At 38.2% G+C, this 22,225-nt stretch overlaps 1 long non-coding RNA gene across 4 annotated transcripts in view; it reads right to left on the bottom strand.

The window, feature by feature from the left end:
- Positions 1–22,225, bottom strand: part of LOC139356566 (uncharacterized) — a 47,224-nt gene that overhangs the window by 22,098 nt on the left and 2,901 nt on the right. The window contains exon 1 of one of the 4 annotated variants that reach the window (XR_011608578.1): positions 6,552–6,777. The exons of the other annotated variants lie outside the window; for them this stretch is intronic. This is a non-coding gene — a long non-coding RNA (uncharacterized lncRNA). Of the gene's footprint in view, positions 1–6,551; positions 6,778–22,225 lie in introns of those variants that run through there. 4 annotated transcript variants of the gene reach the window in all.

The following is a 22,225-nucleotide window of genomic DNA, read 5'->3' as shown; positions in this document are numbered from 1 at the left end:
CTAATGTGGAATTCAAGAAGCCAAAGACAATAATACATCCTATATTATCCTAGTTATGTACAGTTCAGTCACAAGTAGAATCAAACTATGGTGAGAAGCTATGATAGTAGTTGCAGTTGGGTCTGGTATGGGGCTAAGAAAAACTTCTGAAAGAGTAGTAATATTCTGTTTCTTGATTTTGGTGCTGTTACATGGGTGTGATACATTCATGAAAACTTACTGAGCTGTATATTACAAGATGTGCACTTTTCTGCACAATCTTTAATGTTTTCAAGTAGAAGGGAAGAAAATGGTGAAACCTTTGTGCTTTATCTGATAGAAGTTCACCAGAAGACACTGGGACTATCCACACTGTAGCTTCTACTGCTACATGTTCATGGTCCTGATATCCTCTGCCTCTACCTCAACCTTTGGCACATTCTTGGATATAACACTATTATCTAATGAGAAAGCAAACTCTGCTCAGCCACATGTTTTTACATAAATATTGCTCTAGTATAACTTAGGAAACAAATGGAATTTCTAGGTGCAGAGTAAGCAACTGATACTCAATAATAAAACAAGCGTAGATTTGGTCTTTTTACATAATCCCATACTTCTTGCAGGCTTTGTTCATTTCTTTTTCTTCTTTTTTCTTTTGGTTTCTCTTCTCGCTTCATTTCATTCATTTGATCCTCAATCGCTGATACTCTTTCTTCCAGTTGATCGAGTCGGTTACTGAAGCTTGTGCATTTGTCACGTATTTCTCGTGTCATGGTTTTCATCTCTTTCATTTCGTTTAGGACCTTCTCTGCATTAATTACTCTAGCCATCAATTCTTCCACTTTTTTTTCAAGATTTTTAGTTTCTTTGCGCTGGGTACGTAATTCCTCCTTTAGCTCTGAGAAATTTGATGGACTGAAGCCTTCTTCTCTCATCTCGTCAAAGTCATTCTCCGTCCAGCTTTGATCCGTTGCTGGCGATGAGCTGCGCTCCTTTGCCGGGGGAGATGCGCTCTTATTTTTTGAATTTCCAGCTTTTCTGCCCTGCTTTTTCCCCATCTTTGTGGTTTTATCTGCCTCTGGTCTTTGATGATGGTGATGTACTGATGGGGTTTTGGTGTAGGTGTCCTTCCTGTTTGATAGTTTTCCTTCTAACAGTCAGGACCCTCAGCTGTAGGTCTGTTGGAGATTGCTTGAGGTCCACTCCAGAACCTGTTTGCCTGGGTATCAGCAGCAGAGGCTGCAGAAGATAGAATATTTCTGAACAGCGAGTGTACCTGTCTGATTCTTGCTTTGGAAGCTTCCTCTCAGGGGTGTACTCCACCCTGTGAGGTGTGGGGTATCAGACTGCCCCTAGTGGGGGATGTCTCCCAGTTAGGCTACTCAGGGGTCAGGGACCCACTTGAGCAGGGAGTCTGTCCCTTCTCAGATCTCAACCTCCGTGTTGGGAGATCCACTGCTCTCTTCAAAGCTGTCAGACAGAGTCTTTTGCGTCTGCAGAGTTTTCTGCTGCTTTTGTTGTTGTATAGTTGTGCCCTGTCCCCAGAGGTGGAGTCTACAGAGACAGGCAGGTTTCCTTGAGCTGCTGTGAGCTCCACCCAGTTCGAGCTTCCCAGCGGCTATGTTTACCTACTTAAGCCTCGGCAATGGCGGGCGCCCCTCCCCCAGCCTCGCTGCTGCCTTGCCGGTAGATCACAGACTGCTGTGCTAGCAATGAGGGAGGCTCCGTGGGTGTGGGACCCTCCCGGCCAGGCGTGGGATATGATCTCCTGGTGTGCCTGTTTGCTTAAAGCGCAGTATTGGGGTGGGAGTTACCCGATTTTCCAGGTGTTGTGTGTCTCAGTTCCCCTGGCTAGGAAAAGGGATTCCCTTCCCCCTTGCGCTTCCCAGGTGAGGCAATGCCTCGCCCTGCTTCAGCTCTCGCTGGTCGGGCTGCAGCAGCTGACCAGCACCGATCGTCCAGCACTCCCCAGTGAGATGAACCCAGTACCTCAGTTGAAAATGCAGAAATCACCGGTCTTCTGTGTTGCTCGCGCTGGGAGTTGGAGACTGGAGCTGTTCCTATTCGGCCATCTTGCTCCGGTGGGTACATAACGAAATGAAGGCAGAAATAAAGATGTTCTTTGAAACCAATGAGAACAAAGATACAACATACCAGAATCTCTGGGACACATTTAAAGCAGTGTGTAGAGGGAAATTTATAGCACTAAATGCCCACAAGAGAAAGCAGGAAAGATCTAAAATTGACACTCTAACATCACAATTAAAAGAGTTAGAGAAGCAAGAACAAACACATTCGAAAGCTAGCAGAAGGCAAGAAATAACTAAGATCAGAGCAGAACTGAAGGAGATAGAGACACAAAAAACTCTCCAAAAAATCAATGAATCTAGGAGTTGGTTTTTTGAAAAGATCAACAAAATTGACAGACCACTAGCAAGACTAATAAAGAAGAAAAGAGAGAAGAATCAAATCTACGCAATTAAAAATGATGAAGGGGATATCACCACCGACCCCACAGAAATACAAACTACCATCAGAGAATACTATAAACACCTCTATGCAAATAAACTGGAAAATCTAGAAGAAATGGATAATTTCCTGGACACTTACACTCTTCCAAGACTAAACCAGGAAGAAGTTGAATCCCTGAATAGACCAATAGTAGGCTCTGAAATTGAGGCAATAATCAATAGCCTACCAACCAAAAAAAGTCCAGGACCAGATGGATTCACAGCTGAATTCTACCAGAGGTACAAGGAGGAGTTGGTACCATTCCTTCTGAAACTATTCCAATCAATAGAAAAAGAGGGAATCCTCCCTAACTCATTTTATGAGGCCAACATCATTCTGATACCAAAGCCTGGCAGAGACACAACAAAAAAAGAGAATTTTAGACCAATATCCCTGATGAACATCGATGCAAAAATCCTCAATAAAATACTGGCAAACCGGGTTCAGCAACACATCAAAAAGCTTATCCACCATGATCAAGTGGGCTTCATCCCTGGGATGCAAGGCTGGTTCAACATTCGCAAATCAATAAACATAATCCAGCATATAAACAGAACCAAAGACAAGAACCACATGATTATCTCAATAGATGCAGAAAAGGCTTTTGACAAAATTCAACAGCCCTTCATGCTAAAAACGCTCAATAAATTTGGTATTGATGGAACGTACCTCAAAATAATAAGAGCTATCTATGACAAACCCACAGCCAATATCATACTGAATGGGCAAAAACTGGAAAAATTCCCTTTGAAAACTGGCACAAGACAGGGATGCCCTCTCTCACCACTCCTATTCAACATAGTGTTGGAAGTTCTGGCTAGGGCAATTAGGCAAGAGAAAGAAATCAAGGGTATTCAGTTAGGAAAAGAAGAAGTCAAATTGTCCCTGTTTGCAGATGACATGATTGTATATTTAGAAAACCCCATTGTCTCAGCCCAAAATCTCCTTAAGCTGATAAGCAATTTCAGCAAAGTCTCAGGATACAAAATTAATGTGCAAAAATCACAAGCATTCTTATACACCAGTAACAGACAAACAGAGAGCCAAATCAGGAATGAACTTCCATTCACAATTGCTTCAAAGAGAATAAAATACCTAGGAATCCAACTTACAAGGGATGTAAAGTACCTCTTCAAGGAGAACTACAAACCACTGCTCAGTGAAATCAAAGAGGACACAAACAAATGGAAGAACATACCATGCTCATGGATAGGAAGAATCAATATCATGAAAATGGCCATACTGCCCAAGGTTATTTATAGATTCAATGCCATCCCCATCAAGCTACCAACGAGTTTCTTCACAGAATTGGAAAAAACTGCTTTAAAGTTCATATGGAACCAAAAAAAAGCCCGCATCTCCAAGACAATCCTAAGTCAAAAGAACAAAGCTGGAGGCATCACGCTACCTGACTTCAAACTATACTACAAAGCTACAGTAACCAAAACAGCATGGTACTGGTACCAAAACAGAGATATAGACCAATGGAACAGAACAGAGTCCTCAGAAATAATACCACACATCTACAGCCATCTGATCTTTGACAAACCTGAGAGAAACAAGAAATGGGGAAAGGATTCCCTATTTAATAAATGGTGCTGGGAAAATTGGCTAGCCGTAAGTAGAAAGCTGAAACTGGATCCTTTCCTTACTCCTTATACGAAAATTAATTCAAGATGGATTAGAGACTGAAATGTTAGACCTAATACCATAAAAATCCTAGAGGAAAACCTAGGTAGTACCATTCAGGACATAGGCATGGGCAAAGACTTCATGTCTAAAACACCAAAAGCAACGGCAGCAAAAGCCAAAATTGACAAATGGGATCTCATTAAACTAAAGAGCTTCTGCACAGCAAAAGAAACTACCATCAGAGTAAACAGGCAACCTACAGAATGGGAGAAAATTTTTGCAATCTACTCATCTGACAAAGGGCTAATATCCAGAACCTACAAAGAACTCAAACAAATCTACAAGAAAAAAACAAACAACCCCATCAAAAAGTGGGCAAAGGATATGAACAGACATTTCTCAAAAGAAGACATTCATACAGCCAACAGACACATGAAAAAATGCTCATCATCACTGGCCATCAGAGAAATGCAAATCAAAACCACAATGAGATACCATCTCACACCAGTTAGAATGGCGATCATTAAAAAGTCAGGAAACAACAGGTGCTGGAGAGGATGTGGAGAAATAGGAACACTTTTACACTGTTGGTGGGATTGTAAACTAGTTCAACCATTATGGAAAACAGGATGGCGATTCCTCAAGGATCTAGAACTAGATGTACCATATGACCCAGCCATCCCATTACTGGGTATATACCCAAAGGATTATAAATTATGCTGCTATAAAGACACATGCACACGTATGTTTATTGCGGCACTATTCACAATAGCAAAGACTTGGAATCAACCCAAATGTCCATCAGTGACAGATTGGATTAAGAAAATGTGGCACATATACACCATGGAATACTATGCAGCCATCAAAAAGGATGAGTTTGTGTCCTTTGTAGGGACATGGATGCAGCTGGAAACCATCATTCTTAGCAAACTATCACAAGAACAGAAAACCAAACACCGCATGTTCTCACTCATAGGTGGGAACTGAACAATGAGATCACTCGGACTCAGGAAGGGGAACATCACACACCGGGGCCTATCATGGGGAGGGGGGAGGGGGGAGGGGGGAGGGGGGAGGGATTGCATTGGGAGTTATACCTGATGTAAATGACGAGTTGATGGGTGCAGCACACCAACAAGGCACAAGTATACATATGTAACAAACCTGCACGTTATGCACATGTACCCTACAACTTAAAGTATAATAATAATAATTAAAAAAAAATAAATAAATAAAAAAAATAAAATAAAATAAAACAAGCATTGTTGTTCAAATGGAGGTGGACTAGTCAGAATCTACATATGAGTGCTATACCATTCTCACGGCGTCTGTCATACCTCCAGTCAGGGTATATTATCATGGTAGGTAACACAAGGCTCATGGGAGCTTATGAGTCATTCGAGGTACAGTCAAATCAATGGGAATGGCCCTGGTCACTCAGGTCTTCACACAAAGTTAGCCTAAATTAGTAGGTAATATGAAAGATTTTCATTCTGCCTATATCATGAGAACCTGCATTATTTGGTTGTTCACTTGGTATTTTAGTGGTTGGAGCCATGGCCATACATGAAACACTTATGTACTAGTGACATATTCAGTTAATGGAGACAAAATTACCTCAACCTTATGGAAGGCTCCATACCATTAAGCATGAGGTCATTTTTCTGCCTTACCTGAGAAAGGCCCTGTGATCTCTCCCAGGTGGAGGTCAGGAAACCTTGGCTGCATTCTCAATCTACTTTAGAATGAAACTCTTTAAGCATCTGTTTCAGGTTCTCAGCTTTATGGACAGTTTTCTACCTAAGGCTATGTCCTCCATTCTGCATTGTATCTCTTTCTGTACAGGATTTGGGAAAAAAATACTTTTCTTTATATTTAGAGAATGTCAGTGGAAGACTCTCTAGGGGTATACTCATCTCAGGAGCCAGTGTAGCCATAACCTCAAGCAAAGATTAAAAGAAAAATATAAATATAACTAGATATAAATTCTTTTTCAAGATACCCATCTTGGGAGAGAATGTTTTAATAATTATTTTTTCAGGCCTGTTATCACTCTCCAATTTTATTTCAACGAGTTTAAACCAACAAGATAGTCTATTTTAAATAAAATGATTTCTGAAACATAAAATATTACACCAATATAAGCTTTATATATGTCAATTAAATGTGTTTAATTTGTACTTGAAATTGATATTCTCCTACTAGAAAAAGTAGAAAATTATTTATGTGACTGTCCCCTCTGAGAATCATTAAAAAAAAAAAAACCCTCAATTAGCTTATGTTAGATTTTCACAAATCACAAAGCTCCAAGACACAGTTCTTTTCATAATACTACATTTCTTATTGTTAAGAATAAATATTTTAATTTTACATTTAAAAGTTATTCAGAATATCATACGATCTTAACATTTACAGTTAATTATTACCTTTGTCATCCTGCATCTTTTAAAAGGCCATTCCTATAGTGTGGTGGACAGAATAATGGTCCTCCAAAGATAGTCATGCCCTAATTTCCAGAATCAGTGAATATTTTATACTACATGGCATGACTTTGCAGATGTTATTGAGGTTACTGGATCTTGAGACTTTATGCTTGATTACTCAGGTGGACCCAGTGAAATCACATGAGTCCTTAAAAGCAGAGAGCCTTTACTGCCTGGATCAGAAAGATGAGACAGAAGAAAAAGAAGAGATTCAAAATGTGAGAGAAACTTGACCCGCCGTTGCTGACACTGAAGGTGGAGGAAGGGGACCACAAGCCAAGGAAGCCCCTAGAAACATGGGTAGCCTCTAGAAAGGAGACCAGCCTTCAGCTGACAGCCAGCAAGAAAACAGTAACCTAAGTTCCACAACCACAGGAACTGAATCCTGCCCACAATCCATGTGAACAAGAAATAGACCATCCTGTAGATTCTCCAGAAAGGAACACAGCTCTACCAATACTTTGATTTTACCCCAGTGAGATTCATGCCAGACTCGTTACCTAAAGAACATTAAGATAATAAATCTGTACTGTTTTACACACTGCTAAGTTTGTGGTGTTTTTTTTTTATATAGCAGCAATGAATAACTAATACATGTATAGAAAGTTGCATAATGTAAGGTAAAGATTTCTCAGACCTTCCCTTTCCATAGTTAAAACAGGTTTTAATGAATTTTTAAATTGAAAATTACTAGTTATTTCCTTGAAGAGGCTTCTCTGGCCTCCTATATCCTTTGATATTACTTGATAAGAGTCAGGAGAGGAGTTATATAGCATGATTGGGCAATGAGCAAAAAGCTCAGGCCAATTCTTCAATTTCCTCTGAGGAATTAGCTCATTTCTTTTACAATATTTATTGAGCATCTTAAGATTTGTGCACTGTTCTTCATGCTGAAAACACAGAAATGCATAAATTTTATGTCATTGTAAAGATTACTTTCTAGTTTGGGAAGGGGAGTAAGATTTCAAACCAGTAATCTAATAAACACGTAATATATCAGGGGAAATACATGCTCTGAATAAAAGTAAAGCAGTTTAACCATTCAAGACCACAAATGAAAATAGCCAGTATGCTGAAATTAGGATAACCTAAGACGACGCTGTGGTTCCAAGAAAATGGGGCATTTTTATGCTTCCTATCCTCCCATCAGTTGGCCATAGACAGTTGGCTGGTGCCGCTGTAGGAAGTGTGCCACAGAGAAGGGTAGCTAAAGTTCCAGTTTTCTGTTTGGAAGACCAGAAAGAAGATCATGGTAGAGAAGAAGAAATAGCTGGGGAAATTATGAAGTAAAAGGAGCCTGGGAAAACGACCTTATAAACGTATGTTCTCTTGGGCTCCGTCCTGTAATTCTTCAATGTATTTAGGCAAAGTTAGAGAAACATCTCAGAGCAAGATGGCCAAGCAGAAAAGAAGCCAATATGTGATATCTTGGATAGATTTCTGGGAGCCTCTTTTGTTTTCTGTTTCCTAAAACCTGAGCCTCCAGACAAGCCAACAAAGGCAATGGTTATAGAAGTGACAGAGGTGGCAGTGAGGGCAGCAGGCCCTTAAAAATGGGAGATGGCAGAATTTCTTCTTTTCTCATCAAAGGAGTTATGGTCTTAGAAGGATAGGTGAATACCCCTGCCCTTACCTTTTTTTTCTCTCTCTTTCTGTTCTCCAAATAGTTGTCCCCAGATGTGGGCATAGTCACAGACAAGGCAGAGATTAGTCACCAAAACCCCAGATTTCTGGAGCAAAGAAAGGAGCACTAGGGATTTATGCAAATTGAACAACAGAGAGGGGAAAAAAAAGGTTTCAAAAAGTGTATAGAGCCCAAGAAGCCTGTGGGACAAAACTGAAAGATCAAACACTCTGGACATCAGAGTTTAAGAAGAGGAAAAATATATAGTGCAAAAAAGTTTAAAGAAATAATGGCTGGAAACTTTCTAGATTTGGCAAAAGGCATAAACATACAGATTCAAGAAGTTCAGCAAAACCCAAAGTGGATAAACTAAATTCCAAAATATTATGTCCAGATATACAACAATTAACCTCCTAAAGACTAATGACAAAGAAAAGAAACTCTTAAAATTATAGAAAAATAGCAGGTCACTTATAGGGGGAAAAAAAAATGACTTGAATTTCCATTGGTTTCTGATCAAAAACCATGGAGACCAGAAGAAAGCAGAACAATATTTTCCAAGTATTGAAGGAAAAGAATGGTAATTCCAGAATTCTATATACAGACAAAATGTATTTCAGTAATAAAAGTTAAAGACATTCCCAGATGAAGGAAAACTAAGAGAATCGGAGACCTATTCTAAAAGAAATTCTTCAATTAGAAGAGAAATAATGCCAACAGAAAACTTGAACTCTCTGGAAGAAGGAAGAACAAAGAAATGGTAAATATCTGGGTAAATATAATGGACTATCTTCTCCTTTTGAGCTCTTTAAAATATGTTTATAGTTAAAAGCAAAATTTATAACATTGCCTGGAAAGAAGTTCAATGTGTGTAGACATAATACAAAGGAACAAGTGCCAAGAGTTATGCATTCTACTTGAATTGGTAAAATATTGATTCTAAATAGACTTTGAAAGTCAAAATACCAAAAATTCTAAAGAAATAATAAAAATACAATTGAGAAGTTAAAATATAATAGAAAATATTCAAAAATTCAAAATAAGGAAAGAATGGGAGAGCCTGAGTGGAAACGGCAGCTTCTGTTTCATATGAGAAGTAAATGAACTACTTTTCCTCCTTTCAGTGTTAAATGAGAGAATGATGAAAAATAGAGGTATAAAATTAGACGATAAGAAATTGAAACAGTAGCTGCCATAACACAGGAGGCATACACTCCCAAGAGAGAGACAACAGTGGTGGGTGGGGCAGTGTCAGGGGTGGTTTCACAGCATCATAGTACTCTCAGATGTTATTTAAATGACAGAAGAGAGATAATTTGACAAGTTAGGACTCTAAGTGAGGAAAAGGGAAGAATTATTGAAAGAAAAAAGTTGAGAAATTATTTGGTGTTTTTAAAAAATAATTCTAAATTGAAAGATGAGTCAGTGATATTGAGGATATTGAATGAAAGAGGGATACGCTGGTAGGAGAAGCTATAGAAGACATAAAGGATGTGAAAGAATGAGGCAGGCTCTGTAGGGTAGCTCTGTTGGGTAGCCCATTGAATACTATGCTACGCAGTGATCACTTACTACAATGCTATTTTTTCACATCTTTGTCTCTCCTGCTCTTACTCTCAACTCTATCTTCCAGTATACTTGATATGTAGATGTGTAGATAAATTTTATATACACAAATATATACCCAAACACACATGCTCTGGGTATAATTGAACGTTCCTACCTTATATTCTCTCAGACTGCATACCACACTCTGAGACGGTATTTGTGCATCACATATAAAAAGAGCTCCTATGACTGCTGAAGTACAGTAGTCTACATGGAATGTGCTTTGTAATATATGTAGTTTACTCTGGTAAAACTTGTTTATCACAATCTAAGTTGTGCGTTGTCCAACAGTTTTGACCCATAAACCAGTTGTCAAATAGGATAGAGATGATAGTGTAGAGATGATAGAGTCACAAATACTTCAAACCACCATAAAGTTTTCCTTTTATTGCCCAGTAAAGAATATATATCAATATTTAATTAGCACAAAAAATAAAGAGGAATTAGAAGGCAAAGTTAATGGGAAATTAAGAATTTGGTATATTTGAAGAATAAACACACATTTTTAAAACTCATAACAGGATGACATCTTTAATGCTTTTCCCATTGAGAAAAAAAAAATGCAGCTTGCTGCCAGAGTTCATTTAGTTTTATGTAAACATGATCTTTGAGGCTGAAGCAAATATGACTGATTTTCAATGTGAAAATAAAATGTAAAAACTGTTATCCAAGTAATTTCTAAACAGAACTAACATCAGAATCATCTGAATCATCAGAATCATCTATTTTGCGAAAAAAATCAGATTTATCAAGTGAATCTTTGGCCAACAATTGTTTGAAAACAATGTTATCATACATAGGAATGCTACAGTTTCTAGGATTTTACATTTTCAGGAATCAGGAATGATTATATTTTGTAAATGGAAACACGACTACTAAAAGCAGAATGCTGTAAATAGTATGACGTCTTTCATTTCCAAAGTGGGCTATGCTAGACCAATGTGAATATAACAATAAAAGTGAGATATTTCATGACAAAGTTATCTTGGGGTAAATGTTGCAGCTGCAAACACTGCTGGCTAGTATTCTTGTGGCAAACAGGACAAGGGTTAATGTTACTTCAAACTTCATAGTGCCATTTGTAAAAGATTAGTAGTATCTGTGACTAGCCATTTAAAAATCTCAAAATGAGTGGTCATAAAGAGTTGAAGGTTACACAAACATTAACTTAGAACTTTAGAACTGGAAGATATCTTAGTGAATACTTAGTCTAACCCTTCATTATACAGATAAATTCAGTTACTAACCTATGATCCCAAATTAGAAAATGGAAGAGCCGCAGAAAATTCAAACTGAGTCAAAGACAACCCAATATACCTGTCCTTTAATTTTTTGAGGATATTTAAGGTAAATGTCCTAAAACTCATATGACTATAACAATAAAATGGCATGCTTTCCTATCCCCCAATTTTTTAAAATAATTTCAACTTTTATTTTAGATTTAGAGGGTACACATGCACATTTTGTTGTTTTGTTTTTTATATAAGGTCTTTCTCTGTCACCCCCACTGGAATGGTATGGCAAGATCTCAGCTCACTGCAACTTCCACCTCCTGAGCTCAAGCAATCTTCCAGCCTCAGCATGCTGAGTAACTGGGACTACAGGTGCACACCACCACACCCAGCAATTTTTTGTTTTTTTCACTTTTTGTAGAGATGAGATTTGACTGCGTTACCCAGGCTGGTCTCAAAGTTCTGGGTTTAAGTGATTCCCTCCACCTCAGCCTCCCAAAGTGATGGGATTACAGGTATGAGCCACCACATCTGGTCAATGCAGGTTTGTTAACTGGGACTATTGTGTGATGCTGAGGTTTGGAGTACAATTGGTGGTGCCACTCAGGAAGTGAACAAAATAACCAATAGTTTGTTTTTCAACACTTGGCCCACACTGTCCCTCCCCTCTTCTAGAAGCTCCCAGTTTCTAATGTGGCCAACATTATGTCCAAGAATAAGCAATGTTTAGCTCCCACTTATAAGTAAGAATATACAGTATTTCATTTTCTGTTCCTGCATTAATTTGCTTAAGATTATGGCCTCCAGCTGTACCCATGTTGCTGCAAAGGGCATGATTTTGTTCATTTAATGACTGCATAGAATTTCACAGTATATGTGTACTACATTTTTGTATCCAGTCAACCATTGATGGGTACCTAGGTTGATTTGATGTATCTGCTATTATGAGCAGTGCTGTGATAAACATGTGAGTGCATGTGTCTTTTTGGTATAATGTTCTATATTCCTTTATGTATGTACCCAGTAATGAGATTGCAGCATCAAATGATAGTTATATTTCAAATTCCTTGAGAAAGCTCCCAACTGCTTTTCACAGTGGCTAAACTAGTTAACACTCCCACCAACAATGTATAAGTGCTCTCTTTTCTGCACATCCTCACCAGCATGTGTTGTGTTTGACTTTTTAATCATATACATTCTGACCGACGTGAGATAGTCTCTTATTGTGGTTTCTATTTGCATTGTTCTGATGATTAGTGATGTAGAAGGGTATGTTTTCATGTTTGTTGGCTGCTTGTATTTCTGCTTTTTAGAAGTATACTTTCATGCCCTTTGCCCATTTTTAATGGAGGTATTTGTTTCTTCCTTGTTGAATCAAGTTCCTTATAGGTTCTGGATGTTAGATCTTTGTTGGATACATGGTTTGTGACTATTTTTCCCCATTCTGTAGGTTGTCTGTTTACTCTGTTGATAGTTTCCTTGCTGTGCAGAAGCTCTTTAATTACCCTAATTGTCAATTTTTTTGTTGCAATTGCTTTTGAGGACTTAATTTTTTTCCCAAGGCTGATGTCCAGAATAGTGTTTCCTAGATTTTCTTCTAGAATTCTTGTAGTTGTAGGACTTACATTCAAACAGTTAATCCACCTTGAGTTAACTTTTGTATATGTAAAAAGTAGGCATCCAATTTCACTTTTCTGCATATGGCTAGCCAAGTACCCCAGCACTATTTATTGAATAGAGTCCTTTCCCATTCCGTATTTTTGTCGACTTTGTTGAAGATCAGATGACTGTAAGTGTGCAGTCTTATTTCGGGGTTCTCTATTCTGTTCCATCAGTCCATGTATCTGTTTTTGTACCAGTACTATACTGCTTTGGTTACGGTAGTTTTATAGTTTTAAGCCAGGTAATGTGATGCCTCTAGCTTTTGCTTATGATTGCTTTGGTTATTCCGGCTCATTTTTGGTTCCATATGAATTTTAGAACAGTTTTTTCTAGTTCTGCAAAAAACAATATTGGTAGTTTAGTGGAATAATGTTGAATCTATAGATTGCTTTGAGCAATATGGATATTTTAATGATATTGGTTCTTCCAATCCATGAGGCATGGGATGTTTTTCTGTTTGTTTCATCTATTCTTTCTTTCAACATATTTTATATTTCTTACAAAGATCTTTCACCTCCTTGATTAGATGTATTCCTGGGTATTTTATCTTTTTGTGGCTATTAAAAATGGAACAGCCTTCTTAATTTGACTCACTGCATGAACATTGTTGATGTATAGAAATGTTACTGAAGGCCCAGTGTGGTGGCTCACAACCATAATCCCAGTACTTCGGGAGGCTGAGACAGGAGGATCACTGGAGCTCAGGAGTTTGAGACGAGCCTGAACAATAAAGTGAGACTAAGTCTACCAAAAAAAAAAAAAAATCAACCCCAAATAAAAAATGAGCCAGGCAAGGTGGCATGTGCCTGAGGTCCTAGTTATTTGCAAGGCTGATATGGGAGGTTTGCTTGAACCTAGGAAGTTGAGGCTGTAGTGAGCCAACGTCACATCACAGCCTTCTAGCCTGGTAAAGATAGTGAGATTCTGTCCAAACAATATTAAGAAAAAAGAAATGCTTGTGATTTTCGAACATTGATTTTATATTCTGAACCTTTACTGAAGTCATTTGTCAGTTCTAGGAGGCTTTTGGTGGATTGTTTAGGGTTTTCTAGGTATAGAATCATATCATTAGTGAAGAGAGATAGTATGACTTATTTTCCTATTTGGATGATTTTATTTCTTTCTCTTTCCAGATTGCTCTGGCTAGCATTTCCAGTGCTATGTTGAATAGGAGTGATGAGAGTGAGCAACCTTATCTATTCCAGATCTCTGAAAGGGGAATGCTTTCAGTTTTTGCCTGTTCAGTATGTTGGCTGTGGGTTTGTCATAGAAGGCTCTTATTGTTTTGAGGTATGTTCCTTCAATGCCTAGTTTCTTGAGGGTTTTTTTTTTTTAATCATGAAAAGGTGTTAGATTTTATTGAAAGCTTTTCCTGCATCTATTGGGATGATCATATGGTTTTTGTTTTTAATTCTGATTATTTGTGAATCACATTTATTGATCTGCATATGCTAAATCAACTTTGCAGTTTATGAATGAAGCCTACTTGTCTGTGGTAAATTAACTTTGTGATATGCTGCTGGACTCAGTTTGCCAGTATTTTGTTGAGGGTTTTTGCATTTACATCCATCAAGGATATAGGCCTGTATCATCATCATCAGGTATATTTGAAGAACAAAAATACATTTTTTAAAACTAGTGATAACGAGATGACATATTTAATGCTTTTCCCATTTAGAAAAAAAAAAAGCGCAGCTTGCTGCCAGAGTTCATTTAATTTTACATAAACACGCTCTTTGAGACTGAAGAAAATCTGACTGATTTTCAATGTGAAAATAAAATGTAAAAACTGTTCTTGGAGTTATTTCTAAACAGAACTAATATCAGAATCATCTGAATCATTAGAATCACATATATTGGGAAAAAATCGGATTCATCAACTGAATCTTTGGCCAATAAGGACATTGGCCAGCATCATCTTTGGATGATGATTGCTTCACAGAAGGAACTAGGGAGGAGCTCTTCCTCCTTAGGAATAGTTTCAGTATAATTGGTACAAGCTCTTTTTCGTACATCTGGTAGAATTCGGCCGTGAATCCAGGGCCTTTTTTTGGTTCATAGGTTTTTTTATTATTATAACGGATTCAATTTTGGAACTTGATATTGGCCCATTTAGAGTTTCAATGTATTCCTGATTCGATCTGTGGAGATTGTGTGTTTCTAAGAATTTACCCATTTCCTCTATATTTTCTAGTTTGTGTGTATAGAGGTCTTTTGTAATAGTCTCTGAGGATGTTTTGTATTTCTGTGTATTCCTCAATTATGATAGAGCATTGGATAGTCTTTTATTAACTCAACATCATCTTCACTCCTGCTAGGAATCCCGCTAAATAAATTTCCCCACATCTTCTCCCCTATGTGGTTCTATGTTAACATCTGTCAATGAGAAACCATCTCATGCTGTTTAGATGTGACTGAAAGAGACAGTTGCTGGCAGACAAGTAGGCAGATGGCAGTTATATGATTTTCTGACAGTCTCCTGTGAATCACTCACTGTAGTTTAGCTGAAACACATGATAGTAAATTTTTGTTAATCACTTGAGTTGGTTCTGCAAATTAAGATAGTCAGTGGGAGGCTCCCAGAGGTTCTTAAATTCCCAGCAATTTCTAGGTGAAATTCACTTCAGAGTTCAAATTGAGATTATCTTCTCTGAATTCTGATTCCTCATCCTAGACAGCAGTTATATATGCCTCTAATTTCATGTGTTACAATTCTTTGTAATTAGAATATAGAATATTTTCCGTTTTCTTGACTGAAGCATGATTGATATGTGTAGACAAGACTCAATATTTTCACTACCAAAAGTTAGTCCCGTGCAAAATTTGGATCTGTTATTTCTGGGAATAGCTAAAATTGGATCTTAAGAGCATATAATAGATACAGTCACTGCATTGAATCATGTATGACACACATAATCCCATTTTTACACCTTGTAAAGACACTTGGAAAAGTTTAAGCACTGTCACTGCCCATGAAGACAAGGAATATTATCCCTCCTGAAGATTTTCATGTATGCTCTCACCACATATGTCATTTTCACCCAGAGGAAGGTAGAAGAGCCTCCTCCTTAGGTCTGAGACATGCTTTTCCACTGGAGTTCTTCTTATACCCAGAGTTTTACAAATCTCTCTGAACACTCTCATGAACTCATTCTCTAGAAATGATTTCCTTCCAAGGATCTCACCAAATGTCTCATGAAAAAAAAAAAAAGTTATTTCCTTTAACCAGATGACTTCATTTGCATTACTGGACTGGGGAGACTCCATAATATCTGTATAGTCCTCTTCCATTCAATTTTCCCTCCCACGCACCCCCACCACAAAAATAAATTTGTTTCACCTAGTAACCAACAATCCTTTTATCATATTAACCAATGCAAACCTCACAGGATGTTAAAATGGTATTTTTCTTGTCTCCGTTTTAGCTGAAGCATAAAAACAATACATATACCTTCCAAAATGACACCATTTTCCTGCAGTTTTAAAGTGGATAAAAGAAAAAATAATTCCTAACTCCATCATTTACATTGAGGATAAAAAGATTCGTAGAAAATTTATAAAGAGGGTATTTGGAAGTGGTTACTGCTGTGTGGGAAGCTTCAGTCTGCTCCTTGTCAAGATGAAGGACTAGGATTGGGTTTCCTTTTCTTCATCCAAGGCTGGTGTGGAGACCGTGAGGATGTGCATTGTAAACTTCTAAACTAAGAGCCCCAGTTTCTGTATACTGAAATCTATTGTGTTACTCTCACACAGTAGCCTAGAATTAGAAGAATACTGTGGCCAACCCATTACAGATAAATATGGGACTTCTCTGATGACCAGCTTTGGCTTACAAGTTCCTCCAAGAGCCTTTGCTGAGCTTTCCTTAGACAGCACTGCAGTCTAGGACCCTTCCAACTTGGCTTTCTTCCTCTCTTTTTCACTAACAGGCTGGCTTTTATTGCAGGTGTGAAACTTTCCCAGCCTTCTCCAACTCCCTCCCATGTTATCTCACAGACATCTTTGTTAATAATATCCTTGCACATTTAATATCTTCTTGGCATCTGCTTCTTGGAAGATCCAAACTAATTCAGGTGGCAGTAGTAGCGTAACAGTTGGCTGACCTGACTTAACCCACTGCCTGCCAGGTGAAGTGGATTCTTAAGTGGGGCATGGCTAATCCCTGGAGCAAAGTGATGGCTCAATTGCTAAAACTATCACAACCAATGACAACCTGGGAAAATGTCCCAGTGTATGGGAATGCTGTGGCAAGGGTAATGATGCAGGTACTTGAAAAATGGAGGGCTGCGGGGAGGTAAGAAACAATGCATACAAAAATAATGGAGTTGACTGGTTACTGTTAAATTATGTTGACACACTACAGAAGGATAATGGGATTCTGAGGGCTTTTAGCAAGCAGTTTATGGCTAATTAAGAAAGCCAGAAAGTCCCTGTGGTGGTTTATAAGGAGGTCATTATTTCCAACAGTAGAAGAATATATAGTTGAGCAGCAGGCTCAAGGCCTCATTAACAATTAATTCTGGAGCTTCTGAGATGTTTAAATGCTCACTAAATCAGGTCTGTTATGCAAAATTTATCTACCTCCCAGAGAAAGTCAGAGATCTTGAAACATGGGACAAGTATATCTGGTTAAATGTCCTGAGTACACTGACTCTAACTCCCCTGGATCTTTTGGGCTTGCAGAAGTACCTCACTCTTCCCTAGTAATTGCTAGTACTCCCACTTTCCCAAACGGCAATAGGTCTCTCCATCCCCAGGAGCTGCTCTCACATCCTCTCCAGCTACCAGATTAATAACTAATATGAAATTTCTGTGTAACCTCGCTAGAAGTGTGCTAAGCCTGGTATTGAGAGGTGAAGCCCACTGGGCTTCTTGGTCTGGTGGGGACTTGGAGAACTTTTCTGTCTAACTAAAGGATTGTAAACACATCAATCAACGCTCTGTGTCTAGCTAAAGGTTTGTAAATGCACAAATCAGCACTCTAAAAACGCACCAATCAGTGCTATGTGTCTAAAAGTTTGTAAAGGGACCAATCGGCACTCTGTAAAAACGCACCAATCAGCACTCTGTAAAATGGACCAATCAGCACTCTAAAATGGACCAATCAGCAGGACATTGGCAGGGCCAAATAAGGGAATAAAGCTGGCCACAGGATCCAGCAGCGGTAACGTGCTGGGGTCTTATACCACGCTGTGGAAGCTTTGTTCTTTCGCTCTTTACAAGAAGTAAAAACCTTCTGGACAGCAAAGAAACAACCAGTAGAATGGAGAGACAACCTGTTAAATGGGAGAAGATATTTGTGAACTACGCATCTGATAGGAAACTGATATCCAGAATATACAAGGAAATCAAACAACTCATCAGCAAAAAACCCAACAACAACAATAAACAATCTCATTAAAAGTGAGCAAAGGACGTGAATAGACATTTCTCAAAAGACATACAAATGGCCAATGGGTATATGAAAAAAATGCTCTATGAAAAAAATGCACAACATCACTAATCAGGGAAATGAAAATCAAAACTACAAAAAGATATTATCTTACTCCAGTTGGCGTGACTGCTATCAAAAAGACAAAAAAACAGATGATGGCAAGGTAACAGAGAAAAGGGAACTCTTACACACTGTTGGTGGGAATGTAAATTATTACAGCCATTGTGGAAAACAGTATGGAATTTTCTCAAAAACTAAAAATAGAACCACCACAATGAGCACAAAGTAATTATTTTCATTATAAAGTTGATAAAGTTTATCATTAAACACAGAAAAGAGCCTAGTTTATACGGCATCTTTCAAGGTTGCCACTCTCATAGCAAAAAAAAAAAAAAAAAAGTATTAATGCTGAGAAATATGCCCTGGCCAAAACTTCCAATACTATGTTGAATAGGAGTGGTCTGAAGAAAACCTAGGCAATGCCTTTCAGGACATAGGCATGAGCAAAGACTTCATGACTAAAACACGAAAAGCAATGGCAACAAAAACTAAAATTGACAAATGGGATCTAATTAAGCTAAAGAGCTTATGCACAGCAAAAGAAACTATCATCAGAGTGAACAGGCAACCTAAAGAATGGGAGAAAAATTTTGCAATCTACTCATCTGACAAAGGTCTAATATCCAGAATCTACAAAGAACCTAAACAAATTTACAAGAAAAAAAAAATCATCAAAAAGTGGGCGAAGGATATCAACAGACACTTCTCAAATGAAGACATTTATGTGGCCAAAAAAACATGAAAAAATGCTCATCATCACTGGTCATTAGAGAAATGCAATTTAAAACCACAGTGAGATACCATCTCACACAAGTTAGAATGGCGATCATTAAAAAGTCAGGAAAGAACAGATGCTGGCAAGGACGTGGAGAAATAGAAACAATTTTATACTGTTGGTGGGAGTGTAAATTATTTCAACCATTGTGGAAGACAGTGTGGGAATTCCTCAAGGACCTAGAACCAGAAATACCATTTGACCCAGTAATCCCATTACTGAGTATATACCCAAAGGATTACAAATTATTCTACTATAAAGATACATGCACACGTATGTTTATTGCAACACTATTCACAATAGCAAAGACTTGGAAACAACCCAAATACCCATCAGTGATAGACTAGATTAAAAAATGTGACATATACACCATGGAATACTATGCAGCCATAAAAAAGGATGAGTTCATGTCCTTCGCAGGGACATGAATGAAACTGGAAACCATCATTCTCAGCAAACTAACACAGAAACAGAAAACCAAACACCACATGTTCTCACTCATAAGTGGGAGTTGAACAATGAGAACACATGGACATGGACACAGGATTGGAACATCACACACCGGGGCCTGTCAGCAGGTGAGGAGTTAGGGGAGGTATAACATTAGGAGAAATACCTAATGTAGATGACGGGTTCATGGGTGCAGCAAACCACCATAGCACAGTATACCTATATAACAAACCTGTACATTCTACACATGTATCCTAGAACTTAAAGTATAGTTTTAAAAAAGAAGATATACAGATGGCAAATAAGCATATAAAAAGATGCTCCCCATCATATGTCATCAGGGAAAAGCAAATTAAAATTTATTATCTTTATTATTTATGTATTGATTTGGTAAGGTATTGCTTTAAAAAAAGCTATTAGACTATAAGTGCCCCCCAATATTTATGTATGTTGCCTCAATGTTCAAAGCTTATTTATTTATTTTTTTAGCAAGTTGATTTGTGTCTTAACTTTAATTCTATCCTAATTAGAAAATCTAACAAAATAACTAAAAGAAAAGACAATTTACCCAGTCCATCGGTGGTAGTCATGGCAGGAAATAGAATGCACAAACTAATTATTGCAAAGAGTTTAATGGAGAAAGTGTTCCTAAATGTGTGCTCAGGTTTGTAGGAATCCATTAAAGGATTGTGAAATTTCCTGAGACAAGTGACATCATTCGTTAATACTGCTAGGCCTGAGAAGTCCGGGAGAGCTGACAAGAACACAGCTAGCAAGATAACTAACTCTAGGAGCTGGACCTCTTAACAAGACTTGTTTGGTCTTTGAAAGAGGAACATAGCCTCTTCCAATCCCAGTATAAGCAAGAGAGGAGCAGAGCCAGGGGAATATACATGGAGGACGTCTTCTTTCTCCAAGATTATGATCTGCTTATTACTGTGATTTGCAGAACCCAACTAGAAGTCAAAGGGCAAGGGAACCTTGGTGTACTTGTGGTACATATAGGCCAAGTCTCTGAGGTATGGATCAAAGAAGTGAGGGGTGTGATATGTGTAGACAAACATGTTGTTGGGGGCAGATATACACACGCAGCTCCTCTGATGAAAACTCTACAAAAGATCTGGAAAAGAACTGAATTTAAAAGTCAAGAAATTCATTAAGAAATTAAGGTCAGGCATGGTGGCTCACACCTGTAATCCCAGCACTTTGGGAGGCCTAGGTGGGCGGATCACGAGGTCATGAGATCAAGACCATCTCATGGTAAAATCCTGTCTCTACTAACACGGTGAAACCCTGTCTCTACTAAAAAATACAAAATATTAGCCAGGCGTGGTGGCAGGCACCTGTAGTCCCAGCTACTTGGGAGGCTGAGGCAGGACAATGGCATGAAACTGGGACACGAAGCTTGCAGTGAGCCGAGACGTGCCACAGAACTCCACCCTGGGCCACAGAGCAAGACCCCATCTCAAAAAAAAAAAAAAAAAAAAAGGAAAGAAATAAATAAAAAACTTGGAGTTCCCATTATTAGATGAATTGTTCAAGGTTACACAAAAATTGACCTCTAAATACATTTAACTATTTGTCTAGCATAATTCTCAGCATTTGTTGACATCTCAAAGAGATAGCCATCCCATTACTGGGTATATACCCAAAGGATTATAAATCATGCTGCTATAAAGACACATGCACACGTATGTTTATTGCGGCACTATTCACAATAGCAAAGACTTGGAATCAACCCAAATGTCCATCAGTGACAGACTGGATTAAGAAAATGTGGCACATATACACCATGGAATACTATGCAGCCATCAAAAAGGATGAGTTTGTGTCCTTTGTAGGGACATGGATGTAGCTGGAAACCATCATTCTTAGCAAACTATCACAAGAACAGGAAACCAAACACCGCATGTTCTCACTCATAGGTGGGAACTGAACAATGAGATCACTTGGACTCGGGAAGGGGAACATCACACACCGGGGCCTATCATGGGGATGGGGGAGGGGGGAAGGATTGCATTGGGAGTTATACCTGATGTAAATGACGAGTTGATGGGTGCTGACGAGTTGATGGGTGCAGCACAGCAACATGGCACAAGTATACATATGTAACAAACCTGCACGTTATGCACATGTACCCTAGAACTTAAAGTATAATAATAAAAAATAATTTTAAAAAAAGAAAAATTAGGAGGAATCATGCTCTATTTAAAAATATTGTAAGCCAGAGGGGTATAAGAAAGTCAAAGCAGGAGATCTAGTGCCTTATTTTTACCAGAGAATATGAGAGAGAGAGAGAACAAGAGAGAGAAAATAAGAGAATAAAAGAGAGAGAGAATGAGAATGGATATGAATATATAGGGAGCTTAGCTTTTGTTAAATGATACAATAACTCCAGAGAACATGCTCCACAGTAGTAACCATTACTCATTTTGAGCATTTTGTTCCAAAGTCAGAACATGGTGTGAATTTAAATTTTCTTGAAGCTCACATGCAAACTTCAGACTCGGAGGTGTGATGGCATGCACAGCCCTGACCAGTTCACTTTATGCTAACTCTCAGATAAAATAGAATCTTCGTGTTGGCAGCCAGAGGTTTTACCATTTTGACCCAAGGCTCTATCCATCCACGCATCCATCCACCCACCCACCCTTTCACCAAGGGTGGTAATAGGAGACTCAATATTCACTTTTAAAACCAATTTCTAATTTTTGTGTGCCTGTAAACAAAAGTCATATATAATGAAAGTCACAAGGATTATTTTAAATTGTG

The sequence above is a fragment of the Macaca nemestrina genome, chromosome 10, assembly GCF_043159975.1.
Source record: "Macaca nemestrina isolate mMacNem1 chromosome 10, mMacNem.hap1, whole genome shotgun sequence".
NCBI lineage: Eukaryota > Metazoa > Chordata > Mammalia > Primates > Cercopithecidae > Macaca > Macaca nemestrina.
Note: the sequence above shows the minus strand (reverse complement) of the source record. Positions and strands in the feature narration are given on the sequence as shown.